A 26978-nucleotide genomic window follows, 5' to 3' on the forward strand; every position below is an offset into this window, starting at 1 on the left:
AACGAGAGGCACAATCAAGCAAGTGACAACAGCTCTTTAATTTACAGTGAGACTTCAGCAAAAACTCAGAGGCTGCAGCCCTCCTTATATACAATCCTGGAGGGACTGTCAGCCAATCAGAAATATAGGCAGGTTTGAAACTCCCGCTTAAAAGTATCAATACATAACAATGGACCTATATCTTCAGGGATTATGATATCACTATCTCCTAGGATTACTGTGTTCAAGTCAGGTTGATCAGATTAAATGCCTCAATTCTTACACATTTAATCTACCCAGTCTTCACTATTACTATATCACAAAGTGGTTCACAAGCACATACTGGTCTACAATCACAACAATGGTAACAACAACATTCAGTGATACAGTTACAATCACAGAACCAACACATTCTGTAGGGTGCAAAGTTCCTCAGCTTCGCTTGGGATCTTCAAATGGAATAACATAGGCCACCACTCAGGCAGGAAAAATCAAAACGTTGGTACTCCTGCAATGAGAAAAAGAAATCACAAACAAAACCCATTCATACCACCATGACCACATCAGTTTTTGGTAATGTTTATTCTCAGCGGGTCCTTTTACACGTCTGTAGTGGGTCCACCCTTTGTCGCTTGTCCAGATTGCTGTTTCAGTGGTCAGCAGGATTTGGCTTGGCTAAGTTTTTCCTCACATTAGCTTCACATCAATCTTGCTGGTGGAAGATGCCATCGATAAAACATTTTGTAGAGGTTCTCCTTATAAGGAGCTGACATTGTTAGCTTGTAGTTTCTCTCCCACAATTTATCCCATTGATCTAATTGAAAACTATGACCAAAATTTCTCGCCTAACTAATCATTGTCTCTTTCACAGTTTCTTCTTCCATTTTGAATTTTAACAAAATGTTATACATTTTTGTAATCATTTTTCCCCCTGTTCCTAATAATATCTTGTCAAGTTCCAATTGTTCTGTATATATATATACCGTATTGTTCCTGGTCTTTTTTGTATTTTGTTCTAATTTGCAGGTATGGCCACCAATCAATTTTTATCCCCTGATTTCTTAAATCCTGTTCTGATTTTAAGTTTCCAAATTCATCTAAAAGTTCCAAGTATCTTACTACTTTGTTTATGTCCAAAACATTGGGATAGATTATGGCTTCCATTGTTGAAATCCAAACTGGAACTTTCATATAGTGATTTTTCCTTATATTATCCCAAATATTTAACAAAGCATTTCACACTAGATGTCTCTGGAAGTATGTGTGGGTTTTGTTTTTTCTTTCCCATAAAAATGTGTGCCATCCAAATTGAAGATCATGGCCTTCCAATGTTAATACTCTCCTATTTCTTAATTGAACCTAATCCTTTAGCCACGTTATTGCCGCTGCTTGATAATATAGTTCCCAATCAGGTAGGCCGAAGCCTTCTTTGGTTCTGGAGTCCTGAAGAAGTTTGCGTTTTATTCAGGCTTTTTCCCCCAACCAAATAAATTTACTTATTATTCTATTTGACTGATCAAAAAATACTTTCCCTAATCTTATTGGGATCGTTTGAAATAAATATAACAATTTTGGTAGTATATTCATTTTTATTACGGCAATTCTACCGACTAAAGATATCTGTAATTTTGCCCAAATGTCTAAATCTTTTTGTATTTGTTGTACCAATTTATCATAATTATCCTCTTTTAATGTAGAACATTTTGCCATTAACCAAATTCCCAAATATTTTACCTTTTTAACAATTTGAATCCCCAATTTCTCTTCCAATTCCTCATCTTGCCTTTTGGTACAATTCTTGGTTAATATTTTAGTTTTTTCCTTGTTTATTTTAAATCCCGCCACTTTACCAAATTCTTCCACTTCATGAATCAAAATGGTTCCTGTCTCCAAAGGATCTTCTATGATAAAAACCAGATCGTCTGCGAAAGTTTGAAGTTTATATTCCTCCTGTTTAATTTTCAATCCTTTTATCATTTGATTTTGTCTAATTTGTATTAATAATATTTCCAATGATAGTATAAATAAGAAGAGTGACAAGGGACATCCTTGTCTTACCCCCTTAGTTATACTAATCCTATCTGTTGTTTCCCCATTTATTATTATTTTAGCTGATTGTTCTGAATAGATTGTGCTGATCATGTCTATAAATTTCTCCCCAAAATTCATAATTTCCAATTGGTTAATAAGAAAGTTCCAGTTTAGGTTGTCAAATGCTTTTTGAGCATCTACAAAAATTAATGCCAGCTGCTTATCTGGGTGGGCCTCATAGTATTCTAATGAATTCACAATCGTTCTTGTATTTATTCCTTATATGTCTATTTGGCAGAAATCCATTTTGATCCGAATCAATAACTTCATTTAATATTTTTTTGGTCCTTTCAGCAATTATCGTTACGAATATTTTGTAGTCCACATTAAGTAGCGAGATTGGCCTATAGTTCTTGATTTGCTGTGTATTTGTAGGATCTTTTGGGATAAGTGATATCAGCGCCTCCATCCATGATTTTGGTAGTTTGGATTGCCCTAAAGCTTCATTGTGTCAGCGTTCCAGAAAAACCCCAACTCCAAGTAAAGATGCAGAAGCAAGCATTTTCAAAAGTTCTCTTGACTAGAATAGGCAAACTGGCACATCTGGGAAATCCCGAATGTGAAAAGCCCGGGTTTTCCTTCAGTTAGTCAAAGCTCCCAAAACCATCCCTTTCTCCCCAATCAATCACATGCTCCAATAAATGTCCGTTCCATCTCAACCCAGCCCCCCGACCACTCCTTCTCCAGATGCTGGATGCCCTGACCTTGACCGACAGGAAGAATGCTATTATGTCTACTAACCCCCTCTCCTAAATCCCCCCTCCTACTTTCCCACACATGAGGAGGTGGCAGCATTGAAGCTTCCGGCCTAATATGGCTTCCAAAGCTGATACATTGTATATGTTCAACAAATATGACATCACCGAACCGGTTCTGGCCCCCACCCCTCCTGCCCACCCCCCACATTATTCTTACCTTTTATTTGGCCCCACCCCCAATCTATTGCTGCCTCCTGAGTCCCAGCTGATCGGCTAGAGGGGAAAAAACTGTTTAAATTCTTGCCGCGGGGCTTCAAAGGGCTGCCCTACAGCTAATCAGTGTTAAAAGAAAACAAATGAGTAGACCAGTAGTTCCCAAACTGGGCGGTACCACCCCCTGGGGGCGGTGGGATGCCTTAGGGGGCGGTAAGAGGCAAGGGGGTGGCAGGGGGTGCTAGAGGCAAAAGGGGGTGGCAGGGGAGCGCTAAGTGGCAAGGAGGGTGGCCCCCACCCTTTGGCCTGTGCAGTTACCTCCTTGCAAGCAAACAGCAAGAAAAAACAACTCCTTTCAGCTTCAGCATAGGCTAAGTAGCCCATTGATTAGATCGGCCTCCCAACTCTCAGCTGATTTGCTCTCAGCTGTTTTGCGCAGGGCTCTGGACCACCTTTCTTCCCCCCCACCCCCAATCTGCAAAGAGCTAAATTGCTGGAGCAGATTTTTTTTTCTCCTTGTGCAAATCAAGCTGAAAACAAAACTGAAAGTAAAGCAGGCTGTTGGCTTTGCTGTTTGCTGCAACGTTGGAAAATTAGGCAGAGGCAGATTTCTTTTCTTTTTCCTCACCAAAAAAGGTAGGTGCAAACAATGGGAAATTTAGGGCAAAAGAGGAGAGTTCAAGATTTTAAAACACAAAAGAAAAAAAGCTCTATTTAACTAGGGAATTGTAATAATTGAGATACTATTAATTGTATATTATGTTGAAAGCAGAAATGGTTAAGTTGTGGTTTGGAGGAATATATGGGGGAAATTATTTGGTTTATTATTATTGGTAAATATAATTTATTGATTTGTAAGAAATTGGATTGCATGGAAATAATTGGAATATTCATGTTCATATTGATTAATATACAAAAAAGATAGTTATATAATTAATTGATTTATATTAAAATGTTGAATTTGTATTAAACAACTGTAATATTACATAATTAACCAATGTGAGGATAGCTATAAAAATAGATGACAATGGGAAGGGGTATAATATAGAATAGAAGGGAAAAATTGAATTTGATTAAGATTAGAGATGAGGATGAAGGATAATATTGGTTTTTTAAAAAAATAGATGAGGAATAAATATGGCAAAAAGGAAATATAGAAATTGTAAATTTAAATTTAAATTGAAATGACTAAACACTGTTTAAATTTGTGAACCAGCCAAATACTCTGTTCAAAGAAAATACATTATATGTTTGTATGTGTGTTTCTAATTATTGCTATTTATTCATATTTGTTCTCTTTTATTCTTTAAAGTTTAACAATTCATTCTTTATCTTAATATCTTTATATTTGTTTGGGGTTGCCTTTCTTCCATTTCATCTTTTTTATTGTACAGCATGTCACTGCGTTTTGTATTTACCAGCTGAGCTCTCATTTCTGGACTGTCAGACTTTCCATAGCTTGCCAACTTCTTATCAGTAAGCTACGTGTATCCGCATCCACATTCCATTCCACACTCACTCTTTCCTTTGTTCTCTTGCCAGAAGTCCGGCTGAGAAGCAGCTGGCACGAACTTTATTTCAAAATGTAGCTAATTAGATCAGTTAGTTGTTTTATTTTCTTTATAACAAATAAATGAGTTTTCTTAGAAAATATCTTCGGGTTTTGTTTTTTTAAAGTATACTTGCAAGGAAAGGTCTTGATCCTCCCCTCGTAATCGGGTGTGATTATCCCAAAAGCAGAATGGGATTAATCAATGCCCTGACACTGGTAGCAGAGGGTGGTCGAAATTTATAGCTTTTTCCTTGTTTGTTACTTTTGATGATAAGCGCATAGGCAATTAGTTTTTAGCTACTGAGGTACGCTAATTATTTTTGCTAAGATGCCGAAACAGAAGAAAAAGGGCAAAATGAAGCCCAGTGCTTTATCCTCTTCGGCTGAAGAGCAGGAGATAGAAAGACCCTCAAGATTTCAGCCCCTTGCTACAGCCACATGCCTGGAACTAGAAGCCGTGGGAGAAGTAACAGATGTAATGCTCTTAAAAAGGCATCAGGAGAGAGATAAGAGAGAAAGTGCTTTTGAAGATAATGTGCTACAACTGAGGCCAGTAACATCTCCTTCTAATTATGCAAGCTCTCAAACTGTCTTCCCAGAACCTTCTGAATTTGTAACGCTTGGTGCAGAGCCAGATTCCCCACAAACGGCAAAGCCTTTTTACTCCCACCCAGAGAGAGAAATAATTCATTATTCTCCTCGCACCCTTGAGCTCACCCTGGATGAGCTGGCTATGAAAGCCTATCGTAACCATATAAAATTCTATGAACAGGAGCTATCCCAGGCAAAAATGGCTATATTTATGCTTGAACAAGATAAGGGAGAATCTTGTGACTTCAAATTCTCTAAAAGCGCCATTTTGGCTTCTTCTTCAGAGCCAAAGACACACCCCCTGGTGGATTTTGTGTCAGGCCAATCAGAACAGAGAGCTGTGCACATGTCACATTTGTCACATGATGATCACTCCTACTCTAAAGTTCCAAGTGCCACGTATGCAGAGAGATTAGCTGAGCTGCCCGAAACAAAAGGTGCAGCACCATCTGCTGGCGAAAGTAATTTACTAGAGAAAGCTGAAAGGCAACGTAGTCTACATGAACATTTTGAATTATTACAGCAGACCCTGGCAAACCTGTCTCTAACTCACTCAGAGATTCAGGCTGCAATCCCACAAGTGTCTCCACAGGCCCAAACTCAAGCACCCCCTGGTGGTGCTGGTGTCCTTTTAGATGGAACACAACAAAGCTTAATGCAGCAAAGGCAAATGACTGCATCTCCAGCAGGTCATGCCAATATTGCAGCTCAAGCACAGATGGCAGCTGGAACACAGCAGATTCCAGTGCATCAGTCTCAACCACAAATACATGCACATGTGCCTCCAGCTGTACAACCAGGGCCAGCTCCTGGTCCACCTCCAGTGCAACGAGTGCCTTTACTTCCACAGCTAGCACCTCAAATGCACATTCCTCAACAGGCATCTTCTGTTGCTCCACTGGCTGGTGAGTCAAAATTAAAGATGTCAGGACAGAATTACAAGGCCTGGGTCAGTGAGATTGGAGACTTAGAGATTAAAGCTTGCACAACATTATTGATGTCCATGGATACTGAACTGCAGGTTACCTTTTCGCCTGATGCAACAGCCCAACAAATTTTGGCCCAATTGGAAAATTGCTACAGTCCTGTTTCAATTGAATCTTCATGTTTGCTCATGTCTCAATTCCATGGTTCGAGATTGAAACCTGGTGAACAAATTGGTGGACATTTGACCAAACTGAAAGGACTGAGAAGAGAATTTAGAGAAAGAGACTATAATATTGATGATATTCAAATGATCAGCATTATCATTAATTCTTTGAACTATGAATGGAAAGATGCCATTACAAAGATTAACCAAGTCCCTATTGCTCAACGCACAGTGGACAATGTATGCAGACTTTTAATTGAAGAAGAAGCACTCATGCTAGCTACTCCACACTTGAGAGGACCACCCGCATCAAGAGCTCCAGCTAGGCGCCCCTTCCGAGGAAGGACCTATGCTCCAAGGATGCCAAGATGCTACATCTGTGATCGTGTGGGACATGCCACCTGGGATTGTCCCCAACGAGTTCCAGCTCCCATCTCATACCAGCCCAGAGGAACAGACTCCAGAGGCAGAGGCAGAGGCGGAAGACAAGGTCGTTGTGGTCCCCGGCGTGATCCACAAGCTCCACTCGCCACATTGGCTTTAACCAATGATACACAACCTCAACCAGAGTACGACAGACGACTCCTGTGGACTTTGGACAGTGGTGCAGCATTGCATGTTACCTACAGAAAGGAACTTTTCACAGAGATGCACGAGACTGAACCTGAACTACGTGAACTTTATTCTTTTTCAAATCATCCTTGTCAGGTCAAAGGAAAAGGAACTGTTTATGTTGAAGAGCTCGATGAATTTATTCCTGATGTTTATTACATACCAACAGCAACCAGTAACTTGCTTAGTCAGAGTCACTTGTCTAGAATGTTAAAATTCCAGGTTCACCACCTTGAAAATGCAAGTTACATAGTTAAAGATGGAGATATTGTTGCTGGAACCATATTAATTGGTGGTGTTTATTACTTAAAACCAAAGCAAACACAGGCAAGTATACAAACTCCAAAAAGGGAGAGCACAGGCCCAGAGAGAGATGCTGTTGCTGCTCCAAAGGCTCCTAAAGCCAACAAAAAGAAAATTGAGAAACAGGTTGCTCAGAGCAAGCCTGAGGTTCCTCATAAAACTGTTAATGTTGAAAATTCACTAACTGGTAAACCTTTGCATTCTAGGTGTATCCATAAATGGCATAGAAGATTGGGGCATGCCAGTTTCTGTGTTCTTAGGAAGATGCCGGAGTTCGCAAAAGGTTTGGACCTAAAGGGGTGTAAGGTGTTTTTGGATTGTGCTGTATGCAAAAGGGCCAAATCCAAAGCAGCAGCCATTCCCAAATGTGCTACACGCCTGTCAACACGCATTTTTTATTTGGTTCACACTGACATAGTTGGTCCTTTTCTGCCATCATTTGGTGGTAGAAAATATTTTCTAACAATTGTTGATAATTACTCAAGATATGGATATGTATATCCTATGAAAGAAAAATCTGAGACTTTTCAGATCTTTAAAGACTTTGCAGCCCTTGTTTCTACCCAACACCAAGTTCGCATCGCCAGAATCCAGAGTGATCGTGGTGCCGAATTCATGTCTCAGCGTTTCCAGGACTGGATGCGTAAGAATGGAATTCTTCATCAGACTTCGGCCCCTTACATACTGGCTCATAATGGGGTCGTAGAGAGAAGACAAGGGGTACTGCAAACCATGATGTGTTGTCTCCTAGAAGACGCCAACCTTGATATGATATACTGGGGTGAAGCTATAAAATATGCAAATTACATTGTCAACCGTTCTTGGAGCAGTGTAATGAATCAGACTCCTTTCTTCATGTTGTATGGGTAGAAGCCCGATCTTAATAACATTCATATTTTTGGTTCATACGCTATGGTGAACATTCCCTTAGCTCAAAGAAGAAAAGGAGGTCCAACAGCAAAGAGACTGAGATTTATGGGTATTGATGATAATTCAAAATGGAGCAAATTTATTGACTCTAAACATGTAATTTTGATTTCCCAATCTGCTAATTTTGAGGAAGATGTTGACTGGTCCAGGATTCATTCCAATGATCCTAGAGTTTATTTTCCTAGAGATGATACTGCTGATGCTACGCAGATTGATGATCAAGATTCCACTGGTTCTTCTCAACCCGATGTTCCGTCTTCGCAAGCTGCGGATGCTGACGCTAGCGATGAATGTGAGGACGAGAACAAAGCAGAAGAAGACTGGATTGTTGTTCCGAGACGTTCCAAGAGAGCCACAAAAGGAATCCCTCCACAACGATATTCTTGGCAACTGACAAAAGCACTCTTGCCTTTGATTTGCAATGTTACACTTTCACCTGATAATTTCACACAAACAAGCAGCTTCCTGATTCAGAGCAAGACAAATGGTATGATGCAATGCAGGTTGAAATGGACAGTCTAAAGAAACTTAAAGTGTTTACACCTGCAAAACCTCCAGCAAACAAAAAGTTCATTGGCACTCGATGGGTCTACAGAATCAAAAAGAAACCAAATGGTGAGTCACTGTAAAAGGCCAGACTTGTAGTTCAGGGTTTTGCTCAACGTTATCCTGAGGACTGCACAAATACCTACTCACTGACAGTTCGAACTGAAAGTGTAAAAATTGCTTTAGCAACTGCAACTATCCTTGGTTTAGAAGTTTTCCAGTTCGATGTTGACATGGCTTATCTACATGCAGACCTAGATGAAGAAATCTATGTGAGAAGTCCTCCAGGATTCCGACAGCAAGAAGGGGATACCTGGTTCCTAAACAAAAGTCTTTATGGTCTGAAACAGTCTGGTTTAATGTAGTACTTATGTCTTACTGACAAACTAAATTCAATGGGCTTTATTAAGTCCGAAACTGATGAGTGCGTGTTCACAAAAAGATCTAACAATGCATATGAGATAGTTCTTGTTTATGTTGATGATATTGTTTATATTGGTCCAAATAAGCAAATGAGTGAAATTTTTGCCAAAGCTTTGCAGAGATACTTCACATTGAAATCATTAGGTCACATTAGCACTTATTTAGGTGTTCAGATTGAAAAAACACAGATATCTGGACACACCCGATCCGACCAATCACAGTGATGGAAGACAATGAATCGGTGGTTTATATTTCTGAATCACATTTTACAGGTTCTAGGTCCAGACACATTGACATCCGTTATCAAAACATAAAACATTTAGTGAAAAAAGGTTTTGTTAAAATGCAGTATGTATCTACACATGATCAAATTGCTAATATGCTCAACAAACCACTTCCAGCAGCTCAACACAAGTATCTGCATAAGAAGATGTGCCTTATTTGATGATGTACCTGATATTCGCTCAACTGACAAAAGAAGGGGATGCCACTGCGTTTTTGTATTTACCAGCTGAGCTCTCATTTCTGGACTGTCAGACTTTCCGTAGCTTGCCAACTTCTTATCAGTAAGCTACGTGTATCCGCATCCACATTCCATTCCACACTCACTCTTTCCTTTGTTCTCTTGCCAGAAGTCTGGGTGAGAAGTAGCTAGCACGAACTTTATTTCAAAATGTAGCTAATTAGATCAGTTAGGTGTTTTGTTTTCTTTATAACAAATAAATGAGTTTTCTTAGAAAATATCTTCGGGTTTTGTTTTCTTAAAGTATACTTGCAAGGAAAGGTCTCGATCCTCCCCTCGTAATCAGGTGCGATTATCCCAAAAGCAGAATGGGATTAATCAACTCCCTGACACAGCAATCTTTCTCCTCAAACCTACCACCTCTCTTTTCTTTCCTTCTGACTTTCTCTTCCCCCCTTCTTCTCCTCCCTACTTCCTCTTCCTTTTTCCTTCTCCTTCTCTCTTCCTCCCTCTTTTACCCTCACTCCTACTCTAATTTCCCTTCCCTTCCTTCCTCCCTTCTCTTCCTTCCCTCTCTCTCCTTTCTTCTTCCATTTCTCTTTTCCTTCCTTCATCCCTCTCTATTGCTGTATTCATTTTCAATTTTACATTTTCCACTATGGAGTCCCCTGTCTTTCTTTCATTTATCAAGTATATTTCTCAAAATTTCCCCTCATCTTTTTAATTATTAGCAATATATTTCAGCTTATTCCATTTTTTCTATTGAACCTAGTGTAATCATCTTTATATTTTTTTCAATTATTTCCTTTTCAATATTATTTCTTTCAATTATTTCCTTGTTTCTCTTGCTTCTCATTCATCTTTTCTCTTTCTTTTTTTTTGCAAGCTAACCAATTCTCTGCTTCTTTATTTCCCTTAAATGCCTACCTTACTTTTTGAAACATCTCCCTTAGTGTCTCATATTCATCTTCTCAATTCTCCATATTTTCAATTTTAAAAGGCTAGGATTTTTAAGCTTATTCTTTTCATTTATATATGTGGGGGGGGGATGCTTTTCAAGGAGCCACAAGGGGGGCTGAGAGCAGAGTCATTCTGACAGTGTCTTTTAAAATTGCTTGGAAGACCCATTTTTCCCTAACAATAATGGTTTGTATACTTTGGAATAAAATATATACCTGGAAAAAGTACTTGCAAAACTTGGACAGAAGGAAAAGAAAGGCAGGACTGGACTCATTATCAGTAGCTAGTAGGGTTGCCAGGTCTGCTTCCAAAAAATTGCGGACAAGCGGGGGGTGGGGGGGGTTAAGTAGTTAAAAAAATAAAAAAATTTCCAATTAAATTATATATTTTCTTATAAACATTTTAACACGTATTAAAATAATCACTTCAAAACTTTACTTAAAATTCAAAACATCAAATATATTATAATAATATGTAAAATATTAAATTACATTTTACTTTGCTGTTGTGTGTATTTTTTATTTGGCTGCGCAGCTTTGATCAATTCTTTGTGTTTAAGGAATAATTCTTTAATTTCAGTACAACGTTGAGAAATACTTTAAAAATATACATAGTTCACTTCGAACTGATACAAGCAGTTGGTTACATTCGTCAGTCCACAAATTTCCCATGACGCTGAAAATTCGTTCAATGTTTGCATTTGATACTGGAATTGATGCACAATACTGGAACAGTTTCAGTAAACTCGGAGCTGGCTCTTTCTTGAAAAAGTACGTCCACTTATCAAGGGATGAAAATCGCCCTGCAGATGAACATAAACTTCTTCTAAGGCAGAAATTTCATTGAAGAGAGTGTTGGGTGGAAATTCTTCTTGCCATGGTGATAATAACCAGATGTTCATCATTTCTTCTAAAGTTGGAGGATTATTGCGATCAATTAGATTGAAACAATCTAATTGTTTACAATTAGCGTCTCATATACTTAATCGGTGAAATTATACCACTTTTCTAGGTACGCAATGGCTCTTTGATACACGTTGATGGCTTCTTTCTTGAACTTTTGCACGGCATTCTCAGGCAAATGTTTTTTACGTAAGGCAAATAAAACTTTCATTCCAAAAAACTGCTCATCGTATTTTTTTTGCAAAGAATCACGCAGCTTACACATGATAATGTGAAGATCACATGCAAGAATTTTCTTGCTTTCCAGCTTCAGTAGGGTGTCTTGCATTATTGACATGAAGAAGTGCATGAAATATAAATACAATTCTGAAATTGTTGGTTCATCGTCCTTTGCAAGTTCATTTTCCTGATCCGAAATAAGGTTCCAGATAACCTTATGGCACTCATCAGATCCAAGAGAAATAAAATACGATTTTAGAGGTATCCAGTTTAAAAGAAGTCTTTCGACCACTTTAAACAAACTTAACCAATGTGTTGAAACATGGCACAAAACTTCATGGAATTCTGACTCGCAAAACTCAAAAAATGATTTCAACTCTTCTCGTTTCTTCGCAGAATTCGAAAATTTGGCAAAAACCTTCAGCACTACATTTTCGATATCAAAAGATAACTGCTTTAATGCATTTTTTACACTGTTGTGTAAAATGTGATTATTGAAATGAGCATTCGATCTTTGTCTCATTCTAACATGAAAAAAAAGACAAAATGCAATTCTCCTATCCTTATTCTCTTAGACTGTACAGCTTTAGATTATGTAACATTTCGTTATAAAGCTTTTGAATAAAAAAAAGTCCACTATTGACTTCCGGTTTCCCTGTCTTCGGCGACGGCGGCGCCTTTTGAAGCTCCGCCAGCCCCGCTGCCCGTAGAGCCGCTCCGAGACGAAGAAGCGGCTCGAAAACTTCCAAATCCATAGGATTGAGGAAGAAGAGATCGCAGGGCACAGGTCGAGCCCCTGCAACCCCCCAGGGAAGTTTCTGGGGAGAGAACAGGCGTGGCTCCCTCCCAACCTGCTGAAACTCCGGGCGACGTGGGACGATTCTGCTTTCGCAGAACAAGCCGGCTGCAGGAAACTCAAAGCGAAAAGAACCAGCTTTAATAAACAGCGAAATTACCTGAATCCTGAAACTTGCAAATGCAAGTATTAGCGCTTTGTTGACTTTTTAAACTGAGAAAAATGCGAATGAGTGAAAGTGCTTTGAAAAAACATGGCGCTCAGCCTTAGAGTTAACGAGCCAGCGAGTGTGGATTGGTGAAGTTATCTTGTTTTGTTACAAAGTTTCCAAGTTGCTACAAAGTTGCCTTGTTTGTAATAAGAGAAACAAGTGGAAAATTTCTCCCTTTTTAATACTTGACTTTGCTTTACTTCAACCTTTATTTGATCAAATCTGGGGGACTTTTTTAGAAGTCTTTGTGCAGGAGGGAAAGGAAAAGGAACTTCCCTCTTTAGAAAAACTAGATCACGTGGCAGGATGGCTTCAAAGAAGCAGGAAGGGAAGGTAACAGGGGGGGGGATCCCCCACACACAAACATGAAATGCAGCTTCCCCCTGCTCAACAGCTACAGACTCAGAAAAAAGAATTTGATGTGGGAGATTTAAAAGAATTTATTTCTAGAACTTTGGATGACAAATTTCAAAAATCTCAACAGGAGATAGATGATAAACTTCAAAAATCACATCAGGAGTTTATGCAGGAAATTAATGAAGTTAAAGATATGGTGAAACAGAATCAAAACAAGGTGACCAAAAAAACATCAGAAGTGGCATCTGGCCTGGCAGAATTTATTGGGAAAGTTGATTTTAAAGTTGAAGAATTTAAATCAGAAGTTAATGTTAAGATGAAAGACAATGATTATAAAATTGCTGATGTTGACAATAAAATGCAAAGAGTTGAAAACGAGATTGTCATGATACAATTCAGGGCAATGGAGTTTGCTATACGGCTTCGAGGAATTCGAGAGGAGGAAAGACAGGATTTGAGACAAGTTTGTTCTGAGGCCCTGGCTAAGATTTTACAAGTTAATCCAGATGTGGTTTTTCACAAAATAGACAAAATTTACAGAGTGAACTCCTGGGTGGCCAGACAAAGACAATTACCTAGAGATGTGGTCATATATTTTACAGATAGAGAAATAAGAAACGATATCCTGCAAAAATCCTTTTACACTTCTGTACAAGTGGGGGGCTTATGAATTGGAATTTATAAAGAATTGCCTCCTAAAATGCTGAAAGCTAGAAAAGAATTTGGCTTTCTTGTTAAGGAATTGCAAAATTTACAGATACCTTTCCGGTGGACGCACCAGTTGGCATAATTTTCAGATACAAGGGAGAAAGATACCGTTTGAATACCGTGGAGAAGGCACAGCACTTCTACACTACTATTCTTAAGGAAAGAACACCATCTCCACGTACATCTACAGTTTTGGAGATTAAAGAGAGTGAAGAGAAGCAACCTCAACGAGAACTGCAAGAACAGTCTAAGCAGGAATTAGAAGAAGTGCAAGGTGCAGAAGGAGGTTTTCTGGATGAGCCCTTGCTGGAATCTTCTCCAATCTTGGACCCGGTTCAGATGATTGAAGTTAAGGATCAACGTATAACTCGAGCTCAAGCTAAGTTACTTAAACAAAAGCAACAACAACAACAGGAAAGACAAGACAAGGAGGCAGATAAGAGTACTGCACAAGAGACTGGAGCCATGGGAGGAGCGAGATTGAAGCTTTCGGATGACCTTCAATTATTTTGCTCTTTGCTCCAGAAAGAGGCTGATGATGTTTAAATGTTTATCCTGGAATGTTAATGGGTTGAATTCAGCACAGAAAAGGAAGAAATTATTTACATATTTGAAACAATTTAATAATGATATAATTTGCTTACAAGAAACGCATATCACAACTCAAGATCAAAAATATTTGATAAACTCCAAACTAGGAACACATTTTATATCTTCAACTTCGCAAAAAAAGAATGGTGTGGTTATTTATGTAAATAAAAAGTTAACAGCTAAAGTTATAGAAACAGATGAAGATGGTAGGTTTGTAGCAATTGAATTGTCTACAGCAAATGGCCAAATTCTTCTGATTGGGATTTATGCTCCCAATCAACAACAGGACTATTTCTATAAGATGTTACATACTAAAATATTGCAATGGGATTACAGATCTATTTTAATTATGGGAGACTGGAATGGAGTAATCGACTCTAAATTAGATAAAAAGAGTTTGGCAAAGTCTAGGATCAGATTACCACAGACCTTTTTTGACATGAAAGAAGATATGGAACTAAAAGATGTTTGGAGAATACATAATCCAAAAGAATTGGACTATACTTTTTTTTCTGACAGACACAGATCCTTCTCTAGGATTGACTTTATTTTGTTGACAGATGATTTACTTGTTAAGACAAAAAGAACAAAGATTTTTCCAAGAACTTTGACTGACCATAGCCCAGTATGGATAGAAATTGAGATGGACAAGGTTGAGAGACGTTCTTGGAGATTAAATGAGAATTTGTTTAGATATGAAAAAAATACAACAGAACTTAAAAAGCATTTGAAAGAATTTTTTGAAATAAATTTGAATAAAGGTACCCCAATTGAAATTGTGTGGGATGCAAGTAAAGCTTATATGAGAGGGGTACTTATCTACATGAACTCTAAACATAGACTGTTCCGACAAAAGAAAAGATCTGAACTGGAAATAGAAATAAAGAATAAAGAACAGTTACTTATTAAAAATCCAACAGATGAAAGAATACGTAGTGTTATAAAACTTTTGAAAGACCAATTTCAAATGCTTATGGCGGAACAAGTTGCAACAAACTTACAATATGCGAAGCATAACACATTTTGTAACGCTAATAAACTGGGCAGATGGTTGGCTTACACATTGAGGAAAAAGCAAAGTATACGGACTATTGATAGTATTGATATTGGAGGGAAAGAAATCTTTCAACAAAAATTAATTAAAGAAGCTTTTGTGGACTATTATACTAAATTATATGCTAAAGAGGAGGTGCAGAATGGACTTATAGAAAAATATTTAAACGATAAAAGAGTTACAAAAATTACTGATCAACAAAAGGAAAGAATGAATTATCCTATAACAGAGGAGGAGATAATAGTAGCAATTAAACAGTTAAAAACAGCCAAAGCTCCTGGCACGGATGGCTTGACCGCAGTGTATTACAAAACTTTGCAAGCTGAAATGGTGGAACAACTTAGAGATTTATTTTGCAATATTCAGCAAGGGGGTAAAATACCCCCATCATGGACAACAGCTTACATATCTTTGATACCAAAAGAACAAATCGGTCCTAAAAAACCAGAGAACTATAGACCAATATCTCTTTTGAATACAGATTATAAAATCTTTGCGAAAGTACTAGCCAACAGGTTGATGCCAGTAATTCAAAAGGTGATTCATGATGATCAAGCGGGATTTATCGAGGGCAGATATATGAAGGACAATGTAAGGCAAGTAATAGATTTATTGGAATATCTTGAGAAGAATAAACAGATCCCTGCAGTGCTGGTCTTTTTGGATGCAGAGAAGGCCTTTGATAGAGTGGATTGGAATTTTCTATTAAAGACTTTGAAAAAGATGGACTTTGGGGATCAATTTATACAGGCGATTTCGGCAATTTATCAAGAGCAAAAGGCACAGATCATTATTAATGGAAGTCTGACAACAGAGTTTAAAATTGAAAAAGGAACAAGACAGGGATGTCCGTTGTCCCCACTTTTATTTATTTTAACACTAGAAGTCTTGCTAAATACAATACGGGACTCTAATATCTTGAAAGGTATAAAGATTAGGCAAGAGGATTACAGAATAAAGGCATTTGCAGATGATCTGGTTGTTACCCTATCACAACCAATGGAATCAATAATCTTGATGAAGGACATTATACAAGACTATGGTAAAGTTTCAGGTTTTAGATTGAATCCAAAAAAGACTAAAATGATAGCTAAAAACATGACACAAGATCGTAAACATGAGCTTGAAAGGAGGGCAGGTTTTGAGACTGTACCTAAGGTAAAATATCTAGGAGTTCAGGTTGCAGAATCAAACATGAAATTGTTTCAAAATAACTATGAGGTGTTGTGGCGAGAGGTGCAGAAAGATATGGAGACTTGGAAAAAACTGCAGCTGTCTCTACTTGGAAGAATAGCAGCAGTTAAGATGAATATTTTGCCAAGATTTCTTTTTTTGTTTCAAATGATTCCGGTGCTTAAAAGTGATAAACAATTGAAAGTTTGGCAATCTGGAGTGAATAAGTTCGTCTGGAACAAGAAGAAGCCGAGAGTGAAATTGAAAATTATGCAAGATGTTCCAGAAAGAGGAGGTCTTAAACTTCCAAACCTACAGCTATATTATGATGCAGCAGCTTTAACCTTAACAAGTGATTGGTTTGGAAGTAAAAAGGCTGGAATACTGAATGCAGAAAGTTTTGATCTTGAATTTGGATGGCATGCTTACTTATTTTATGATGACAAAGTTGATAAAGTATTTAAAAGTCATATACTTAGGGACTCTTTGATGAGAGTTTGGAAGAAGCATCGACTCAAATGGGATTATAAAATACCGCTATGGCTGGATCTTGGTCATACTTTGTGGAATACAAATATAATGTCACTCGGGGGGGTTTTATACAAAGAGGTTCTTTTTACAGATGCGGGCAGATGGCAGCTGAAGACATTGCAGACACTGTTGGACGAAGGGATTAATTTAACTTGGTTACAATATAATCAATTACAATTGAGATGGAAAGAGGACCAAAAAACTGGTATTATGTTGCATGAGGAAGAATTGGTTAGACATATAAGAGAGAAAGGTCCAATGCATATCAAAAGGCTTTATAATGTTTTGCTAGAAAGGGACTCAGAAACTGAATTAGTTAAAGACTGTATGATTAAGTGGGCACAAAATTTTGAAGAACCAGTGATGTTGGAAACATAGGAAAAAATTTGGGTTCAGAATGTTAAATTTACACAGTCGCAGAACTTGAGGGAAATTTTTTATAAAATGTTTTATAGATGGCATTTAGATCCCAAAAAGTTGTCATGTATGTACCCTAATGTTCAGCCAAAATGTTGGAGATGTGAATGTTTGGATGCTACGTATTATCATGTTTGGTGGACCTGTAGGAAAGTTAAGGCTTTTTGGATAAAAATTTGGTGGGTCATGCAGAATGTTTTGAAGAAAAAAATTCAATTTTCTCCACAACTGTTTTTATTGGGTATAGTTAAGGGTTTTACATTGGGTGAAACAAAATTGATATTGTATATGATAACAGCAGCAAGATTGTTGATAGGTAAATACTGGAAGAATGAAGCTTTGCCCACTATCGAGGAATGGACTTTGAAGATGGCCAGTTTTGCAGAGATGGCGAAGATTTCAGCATATTTAAAAGATTGTTCACAAGAGACTTATGAATGGGAATGGAAAAGGTGGATAGAATATGTTCAGAACAAATATCAAACTAGAAAGTATCAAATAGCTTTTATTTGAAAATAATGTATTGGAAATATTTTAATGTAATGAGGTAAAGAGAAAAATTATACAGGGGAGGGAGGGGTTTAAGTTTATATATAAGTGTTATATTAAGGGTTTTTTATGAGTATGAGTATATTATAGGGAAGTCTGGGGGGAGGGGAGGGTTAGGGAGGGTTAGGGAGGTTGGGAAGTCTGGGGGGGAGGTGGGGGGGGGAAAAGGGGTGAAAATGTAATTGTAAAACTTTTGCAATTAAAAAAAAAAGTCCACTATTTTGTGAAAAAAAATAGTGAACATAATGTGAAAAAAGTGGACTGTCTGCTCAAATAGTGGACGCCTGGCAACCCTAGTAGCTAGTTAGTTCATTGTTATCAGTGACTCCCACTGATTCTAAACTCATTTTAAGACTGGGATTGTGACTACTGAAATGTAAGTATTCAACATTGGTCTCAGAAATCTTTGATTTGAACTATCAAATCTCTGGTTTGAACAATCAAATCTTTGATTTGAACTTTGATTTGAACTATGGCAAGAAAAATCGTAAAATGGGGCAAAACTCACTTAACCATAATAATTTCTAGATATTTTAAGTCTAGAGAATTCAAATGTTGAGAATGACCCATTATTTTGTCTCTTTTTCCGCACTAGGTACCACTATTTGATTTCTTTTCATTTTATTCAAATAACAGTTTGAATACAGTTCAGTATGAATTGGCTTTCCAGTTCTTCCTTGATGCACTTTTTCACATTGATTATCTAGTTTAAATGCCAAAGAAAAATCAATGATATATTTTTCAGACCTTTGGAGGATCACACTGTCAATTGTTCACACTGCTCAAGCAAAAATAACAGGTGTGAATTAAGTTTTAGCTAAAAAATGGAGCTTTAATTCCGGAAGTCCATTCTTTAAACTTGGACTTCTGGAATTAAAAGGCTCTGGATTAAATGGTACTCCAGACAAAAGATGGAGAAAGTATCTTGCTTTAAGACATGATAATAGCTGTCTAGAAAGGTGAGTTATGAGCTATTTTTACATCATCAGTAATTTAATTTATTACCTGTTAAAAATGCAAAGACAAGGAGTCTTTTGCTATTTTGCTGGTCCCGTGTGTCAGATTTAAGCACTGTGTGGGCCAGATCTGGCCCACAGGCCTTGAGTTTAACATCCCTGTTATAGGCCAACTATCATGAAATAACTGATTATAACAGAGGTACCATCACTCAATATGCTAAGTTAGGATAGACAGAAATAGTTTTTTTTAAACAAACGTGATATGATTAAAAGCTAAAATAAGTGATAGAAACAAGAGAAGGGGGAATATGAGAGTTTCTCTACATTTTGAATTGTTCCAATGATTTAAGGCCAACCAAACTAAATTTGGCATACTAAAAAGGCTTGTAAATGAGAAGAAGCAAGGAAGAAAAAAACCTCTCAAGTTTAAATCCAGGAGAACTGCAGTTCAAATTCAGTTTCGAGTTAAGCAGCTGTGGACTGAATGAAGAGTCAATATAATGTGTTTTTGATATTAGATTACATGCAATATTCAGGTACAAATGAAAACCGTGCCCTCACAAGCTATGTCAGCTTTGGAAGCCATATTAGGCTGGAAGCTTCCAAGCTGCCACCTTCTCATGTGTGGGAAAGTAGGAGAGGGGAGTTATTTGAGGGTTTTGTATTTAGACAAAATAGCATTCTTCCCATCGGTCAAGGTCAGGACGAGCCTGCATCTGGAGAAGGAGTGGTTGGAGTGCTGTCTCGAGATGGAACAGATGGTGATTGGAGCATATGATTGACTGATAAGTGAGGGGATGGTTTGGGGGGTTTTGATTTACTGAGGGAAAACCCTGGAACTCTCAGATTTGGGTTTTCCCAAGATGTTCCAGTATATCTACTCTAATAAATGGAACTTTGAGAAAATGCTTGCCTCAGAGTTTTTAATTGGAGCAGAGGTTTTTCTGGAATGCTGACATTAACCCGAATCTCCAAAATCACAATGGGACCCCAAAAGGGGGCTGTCCGGAGTGCTGAGCCCCAGCATCGACCTAAATCTCAGATAGTGCGAAGACTCAGTGAAGATGGAGGAGAAGGAGGAGATTGTAGAGGGGGCCGTGGGGACGGATATTGAAGGATTTATTAAGCCCCTGTATTCTCCGTCTGAAGAAATGGTGCAAGCCATTGGAGCTGCAGAGGTGGCCCGAAGGCTAGGCATTTAGCCCAAGGAGTCAGATTCCTGGAAAAGTTGCCAGTCTGATCCAATTCCAGAAGGGAGACCTGAGGAAAGACCGCCTGGATATTGTGCCATTTCCAGTCTAATGAAGTCATCCCACGAGCCAGAGTGGAGAGGTTTGACAGCTTTGGGATCTGGAGATTCCCAGGACTGGAACCTGTTGCTTTTGTCTTGAAGCCAATCATTAACAGGGCTCCCTGAGCGTTTTGAATGGATGGAAGTGGGAAGTTATGCCCCCCCTCCCAATCTCCTCAAGTGAGATGGAGCTTAATACAGTCAACTTTCACTTTCCCTGCTCCAGGACCTGACGGAGGAATTAGCAGGGCGCAGGCACCTTCCTACTTGGCCAGGGCTGACAGGAGGAGCAGCTCAGTGCAGCATGGCCAGCCAGCAGCTGGAAGACAGTACACGCAGCCGGCATGGAGAAGGCCAAATCCCCCTTCTGCTCCCCCTCGCCAGCCTGCTTTTGTGCTAGCTCCTGCTGAATGTATCCCTCCAGACTGCCAGGGGAGGGTCCAGTGCCAGTGGTCCCCAGCACCATCTGCTCCAATTTTCCAGGGATCCCTATGGCCCCAATATGCCCCAATGATCCCAGCACCACAGGAGGGGCTAATCCAGCAGCTGGCTGGAGTTCCTCCCATCTCTGCAGCTCAGCAGCTGGCCCCTGTCCCTCATCCAGCTGCAATCCAGCAACCAGCAGCAGCTCTGTTGCAAATTCCTGCACATCCGGCCATCCCTGGGCCCAATCCACCCGTGAAGCAGCTGCCACTCTGCTTCAGGGCAACCTTTGATGGTAATCCTACCAAACTGGCTTACTTCCTCAGTCAGGTCTGGGCCCATATAGATCAGTACGGAGACCAATACGAAGCAAACCAAGACCTAGTATCGGCAATTTTTGATGGGATGAATGAGCTGGAGCTGCTGAATGGATAGCTCAGCTGCACAATGAGGGAGTTGCTGAATTAAATAATGCTGATGGGTTTGTTGCGCTGCTCTGGGCCAGATTTGAAGACCTAGACCGAATCAATGAAAATGAAGCCACAATAAAGGTGATGAAGCAAGGTAATCGACCCATAAAAGACTTTGTATGGTACTTTAGATGAGTCACAGGGAATCTTGGGCATTGGCTGGACTGCATACTCCTACACTATTTTAAAGAAGTCATTGATCAGGAAGTCAGGACAGCCTGTGGAGTCTGAGGGGTGCCTGAGCAGCTGCACGACTGGTATAACATGACCATAGTTTTAGACAGAGAAATTCACCCCCACCGCAAAGCCCCCACAAAGAAACCACCTCGGAGGGCTTTAGCTAGATGACCACTTTCAAAGCCTGCTGAAGTCTCTCCCACTCAACCTGCAGGGGGGATTAAATGCTATCGTTGTGGACAAATGGGACATTGAACTTCTGAATGCCTGGCCCCTGCACTAGTTCCACAACAACATCCAGCCACAGCCGCCCGAGGCAGAAGGGCTAGAAGAAAGGCCCCAGACACCAGTCGATTTGCCAGATTTCCCCTCCTCACTAAAGAGAGTGAGGAACCTCTGTCCAAAGAAGCCCCTCCCAACAAGGCTAGCAGAGAACAAAACCTGATGGTGAGTTCACCCATCCCCCCTTTTCAATTAAAGTGAAACTGGTGGTGCAAGGAGCAAGGAGAACTGCCAGCAATAATAGATACAGGCTGTACCAGATGTTTAATTGGACTTCCAATTGTTGAACAATTAGGGATCAAAACAAGACCCTTAAAGCACCCAATTAAGTTTCAATAGATGGATGGGATATTAATTAGAGGAGTCCCAGCCACCCAAATTACAGAACTGGTTAGATTAGAAATTGGGAGACATCATGAACTTATACGATTTATAGTAATGCCAAAGATGTCAGAATCTGTCATACTGGGCCTGGCTTAGCTTGACAAATGGGCCCCCACTATTAAATGGGAAGATGGATACTGGAAAATCATAATGGGCATTGGCTCACTTCCCCCTGTCCCTTCAGCCAAGGAACTGCCAACCCATAAGGGCCAGCCACCAGAAACAGCAGCAGCTGGTTCAGACAGGCCTCCAGGCGAACCCCAGATTCCTAAAATATATACAGACTTAGCAGAAACATTTAGCAAGGAGGAATGTAACATCCTCCCCTCTCATCGAACCATGGATTGTGCCATTGAATTAGAACTGGGAGCCAAGTTACCAAAGGCCAGGATGTACTCCATGACATCTGCTGAAATGACCATGCTGAGGAAGTACATTGACACCAACTTAGCCAGAGGGTTCATCGGGTCTGCAAAATCCAGGGTGGCCGCCCCCATATTGTTTAAAGAAAAAGAAGATGGGGGCTTGAGATTATACGTTGACTTTAGGGGCATGAACTACATTTGCATACAAAATACCTACTCCCTACCACTAATGAAAGACTTGCTGAACCATTTGTCAAAAGATCAGATTTTCACCAAGTTAGATCTAAGGGAAGCCTACTACTGAGTATGCATAAAGGATGGGGATGAATGGAAAACTGCTTTTAACTGCCCCCTGGGCAATTTCCAATTTCGGGTCATGCCTTTTGGACTTCAAGGGCCCCCTGCAGTCTTCATGTAACTGATCAATTAAGTTCTGCATGAACACCTGTATAAGGGGGGCCTTGTTTACCTGGATGACAATCTTATATTCAGCGAAAATATGGAAGAGCATATCAAATTAGTCAGGCAAGTGCTGAAAAAACTACTAGCAGCCAAACTTTATGCAACGCTGTCAAAATGCGAGTTCCATAGGGAGCCCTTGGACTACCTGGGCTACCTGGTATCGAACCAAGGAATTGAAATGGACCTGGAGAAGGTGAAGACAGTGCTAGACTGGCAACCCCCATGAACACATAAGCAACTTCAAAGCTTCCTGGAGTTTGCAAAATTTTACAGACAATTCATCCCTTCCTTTGCCGAGGTTGCTCTCCCCTTGACAGAATTACTAAAGACCGGTCAGTCTCTGACTAAGCCAAAACCTACCCAACCCCTAGCTTGGACAAAGAGTATTAATTGGAGCAGAGGTTTTTCTGGAATGCTGACAAGCTATTAGTTCAATCGTCTCATGATATAGGTAATACACAGAGGTACCTTGACCTGGTAGACAGCAGATTAAAAAAAAATAACATTTTATATCACAAAGGTAAAGAATTCTTTTGGTTGGCATAAAGGTATTAAGCCAATTTAGCTAATCCAGAGTGAGTCGTGCTGCTTATTATTTAAAGCAATATACCAGTATTTCCTAATGCTTGGCATCTTCAAAAGGTTTTTAGTTCCAATATATAGCTATAAATATTTCTGCTTAATGCAACCAATTCTTTTTTGAGCAAGAGAATGAAATGATTGTCTATTGATGTGGCAAAAATAGTTCAGGATATACACAAAAACAGGCAAATTTACACAACTAAATATCAAATTTCAGAGAATAGCAAGAAGAGATGATTAAATATATCCAAATAAGCAACACAAAGAAATTGAAAACATCAAAAGAAAGATAAGAAAATTAAGAAAATTAAAGCGATCAAAGGAATATTTTATACAAAGATCTAATGGAAAAAGAAGATGTAAATAAGAGATAGCATGAATAAGTAAAAGAACCAAGATGTACTATACCAAATTATTTGTATATTGAAAAATTTGGATGCTGACTGGGAAATAAGTTAAAACAAAACATGGAACAAGGAAAGGAAAGGAAAGAAGGAAAGGAAAGGAAAGGAAAGGAAAGGAAAGGAAAGGAAAGGAAAGGAAAGGAAAGGAAAGGAAAGGAAAGGAAAGGAAAGGAAAGGAAAGGAAAGGAAAGGAAGGAAAGGAAAGGACATACTGGCCTAGAAACCAGAAAATTGTCAGTTCTAATCCCATTTTAGGCATGAAAGCTAGCTGGGTGATCTTGGGTTATCCTTTCTCACTTCTTTGGCCACTGTCTCTTATTTCAACGCACCTCGCAGGCTTGGTTTTGAAAGGATATTAGGTATGTTTGCCACTTCAATTTATTTATAGACTAATAAAGGCAGGATAAAAATCTAATAAATAAATAAATTAACCAGAGATTTATACTATTACTTTATCCTTTTAAATTGTGTGCAGAATATTATAAAAAATGCATGACTGTAAGAATCATAGATTGGAATTAAACTTTCTGGAAGAAATATTAATAACTTCAACAATGTTGTTGATAGCATGATTTATAACCATGTGTGGTTTGGGATTGGGGTTGTCAGTTGGAGTACAACCCATTACGATGGCACCAAAATGTGGTGCAATGGATCATAAATTGATCCCACTATCATCAGGTGTTCCAGTGTCAAGAGCAGCAAGAAAATCACAGAGGTTGAACATTATATCTATCTTGCTATTTTAAATACATTGGTGCCTTCATGTCAGTTCATGTAAAGCTGTTTGATATGTGGTTTTATTTTTGATAAAATAATAATATCCTGAGTTCAATAACATGATTAAAATGCTAAAAGCAATGTAGCAACAACGTAGCAACAATGATAACAAAACAATAAGGAAAACAACCAATAAAACTAAATATTCCTATAGCAGAAGAGAATAAAATAAAATCCCAAAGGCCTTCTGAAACAGTAAAGTTTTCCTGGCTTCTTGAAAACTTATAGTTTGATTTCTGCAGCATGTTGTTCCAGAGTGGAGACGGTGACAGAAAAAGTTGTTTATGGAAGAACACCTTCTGAGTAGGGAACTGAGTGATACTTTCTCTTCCAACTCTTATTGGGACAAGACCATCTAAAGCAGAGGTGGGTTTCAGCAGGTTCTGACCAGTTCTGGAGAACCGGTAGTGGAAATTTTGAATAGTTCAGAGAACTGGTAGTAAAAATTCTGACTGGCCCCATCCCCATCTATTCTCTGCCTCCCAAGTCCCAGCTGATCAGGAGGAAATGGGGATTTTACAGTATCCTCCCCCTGCCACGCCCACTAAACCATGCCCACCAAGCCATGCCATGGCCACCAAGCAATGCCACACCCACCAAGCTACACCCACAGAACTGGTAGTAAAAAATTTTGAAACCCACCACTGGTCTAAAGGATACCCAGTTACTGAGCCATAGGGAGCTTCATGATGGCAGCATTTTGAATTGCACTCAGAAGTCAGCTGACAGCCAGTTCAGCTCTCAAAAGAGTGGAATTTCATGGGCAAATTATGTAGAATCTATTACTTAGGTGATGCCCTTTCAGTCAGCTATAGTCAGTCAGCTCTTCAAGACAGTCCTAGGTAGAGTGGTTGCAACAATCAGTTGAACAGCTAGATAAATTAGGCAGAACTATTCAACATGAGCACCAAAAATGAATAGGCTGGTAAAGCTTTGAACAGAGCTTTCGGTGCAGGGGAAAGAAAAACCTGAAGCTGGAATTGAAGGTTTTGATGTTTAATTTTAATTAAGTTAAATACATTTGATTTGATTTGATTTGATTTGATCAATTTTTGCCCTGGCTCTCTCTGCTACTTTTTTAACAGCTACCCAGAAAGCCAGTATAAGGTGAAGTATAGCCTTAGCCAAGAAAAAGTGTGTATTTGCACTTCAGAGGGTCCGTTCATTAAGAAAAACCAACTGGAGGAGGGAATGAGAAGAATTAGAATGGCACTGTCAGAAATAATGATTAAAATTCTGAATAGGAAAGGTTTGATATTCAAACTTACTTATATCAACAATAAGCAACGGGGAAAGCACTGCGTCATTTCTGTGTGCCATTTTAGATCATGGCTGAGATGAGATGTGTGTTACAAGTAAAAATACCTAACTATCTATCTGTACATATATGAGACTATGTAGGGGTTAAATCTTGATACACCCAATGTCCCTCCCACTGATTCCTCCTTATCTTTAGCTCCTCCTCCTGTGTATATATACTGATGTTCTGAGGTGCGAGCTCAGCTTGCCTGATGTTCTCCTGTAATAGAAAACATAGAAATAAACACTGTTGAACTTCAATGACTTGCTTTTTGATTATTGGGCCTATATAAAAAAGAATACAAGTAACAATGTGACAGAAATCAAATGGAAGGAGATTTGATATATTCTAATGTGCAATATGAAATAAGTCAGCATAGTGGATTTTTGCTTTCTTGTTTACTGCATTCTTCTGTCCTACTACCAGAAAAAGCCACTCTCAGAGGTACATTGCTTTGTGGGACCCTGGGTGGCACCTTGCTTGTGGTTGTGCTTGGCAACAGATAGTTAAAAGTCAGTGAGGTTGTTCACAAGCTTCATTGTACTCTAATTGGAATCAGGATTGATTTTTACCAAACTCCCCCCCACCCGTCACTCCTTGCATTCCTGAACAGGAAATCTCTTTTTTTTTTTTATTAAATATAAAAACACACAAAATACACATACACATACACATACAAGTACAAGTAGAATAATACACAACATTAATGACATTAATGACATCTGAATGTAAGGTCAAATTTCTTACGACATCAATAACCTATATTCCTCAATATATATTCCTTCCTCTCGCCTTATATAACAATATTATTTTATTGATATTTAGTTATTCGTTGTTAAATCTTATTTGGTACAGAATTTTGTTTTACTCTTTTAGAATTCTCTTTTGATTTGGTTTTTGTTTTATTCACCAACCATTGATACCACCTTTGCCAAACCAGATAGTAGTCAGATTCTTCCTTTCCTTGGATTTCCTTGGTGAGTCTGTCCATCTCGGCACATTCCATGACTTTGGATATTATTTTGTCTTGTGTTGGGACTTCTTCCAGTTTCCAATTTTGTGCATAAGTGATCCTTGAGGCAGTCAGAATGTGTGTGATCAAATATATTATTTCTTTTTCATAATTACATGTAAATATGC

This window comes from Pantherophis guttatus, chromosome 4, assembly GCF_059756535.1.
Source record: "Pantherophis guttatus breed Tessera chromosome 4, ASM5975653v1, whole genome shotgun sequence".
NCBI lineage: Eukaryota > Metazoa > Chordata > Lepidosauria > Squamata > Colubridae > Pantherophis > Pantherophis guttatus.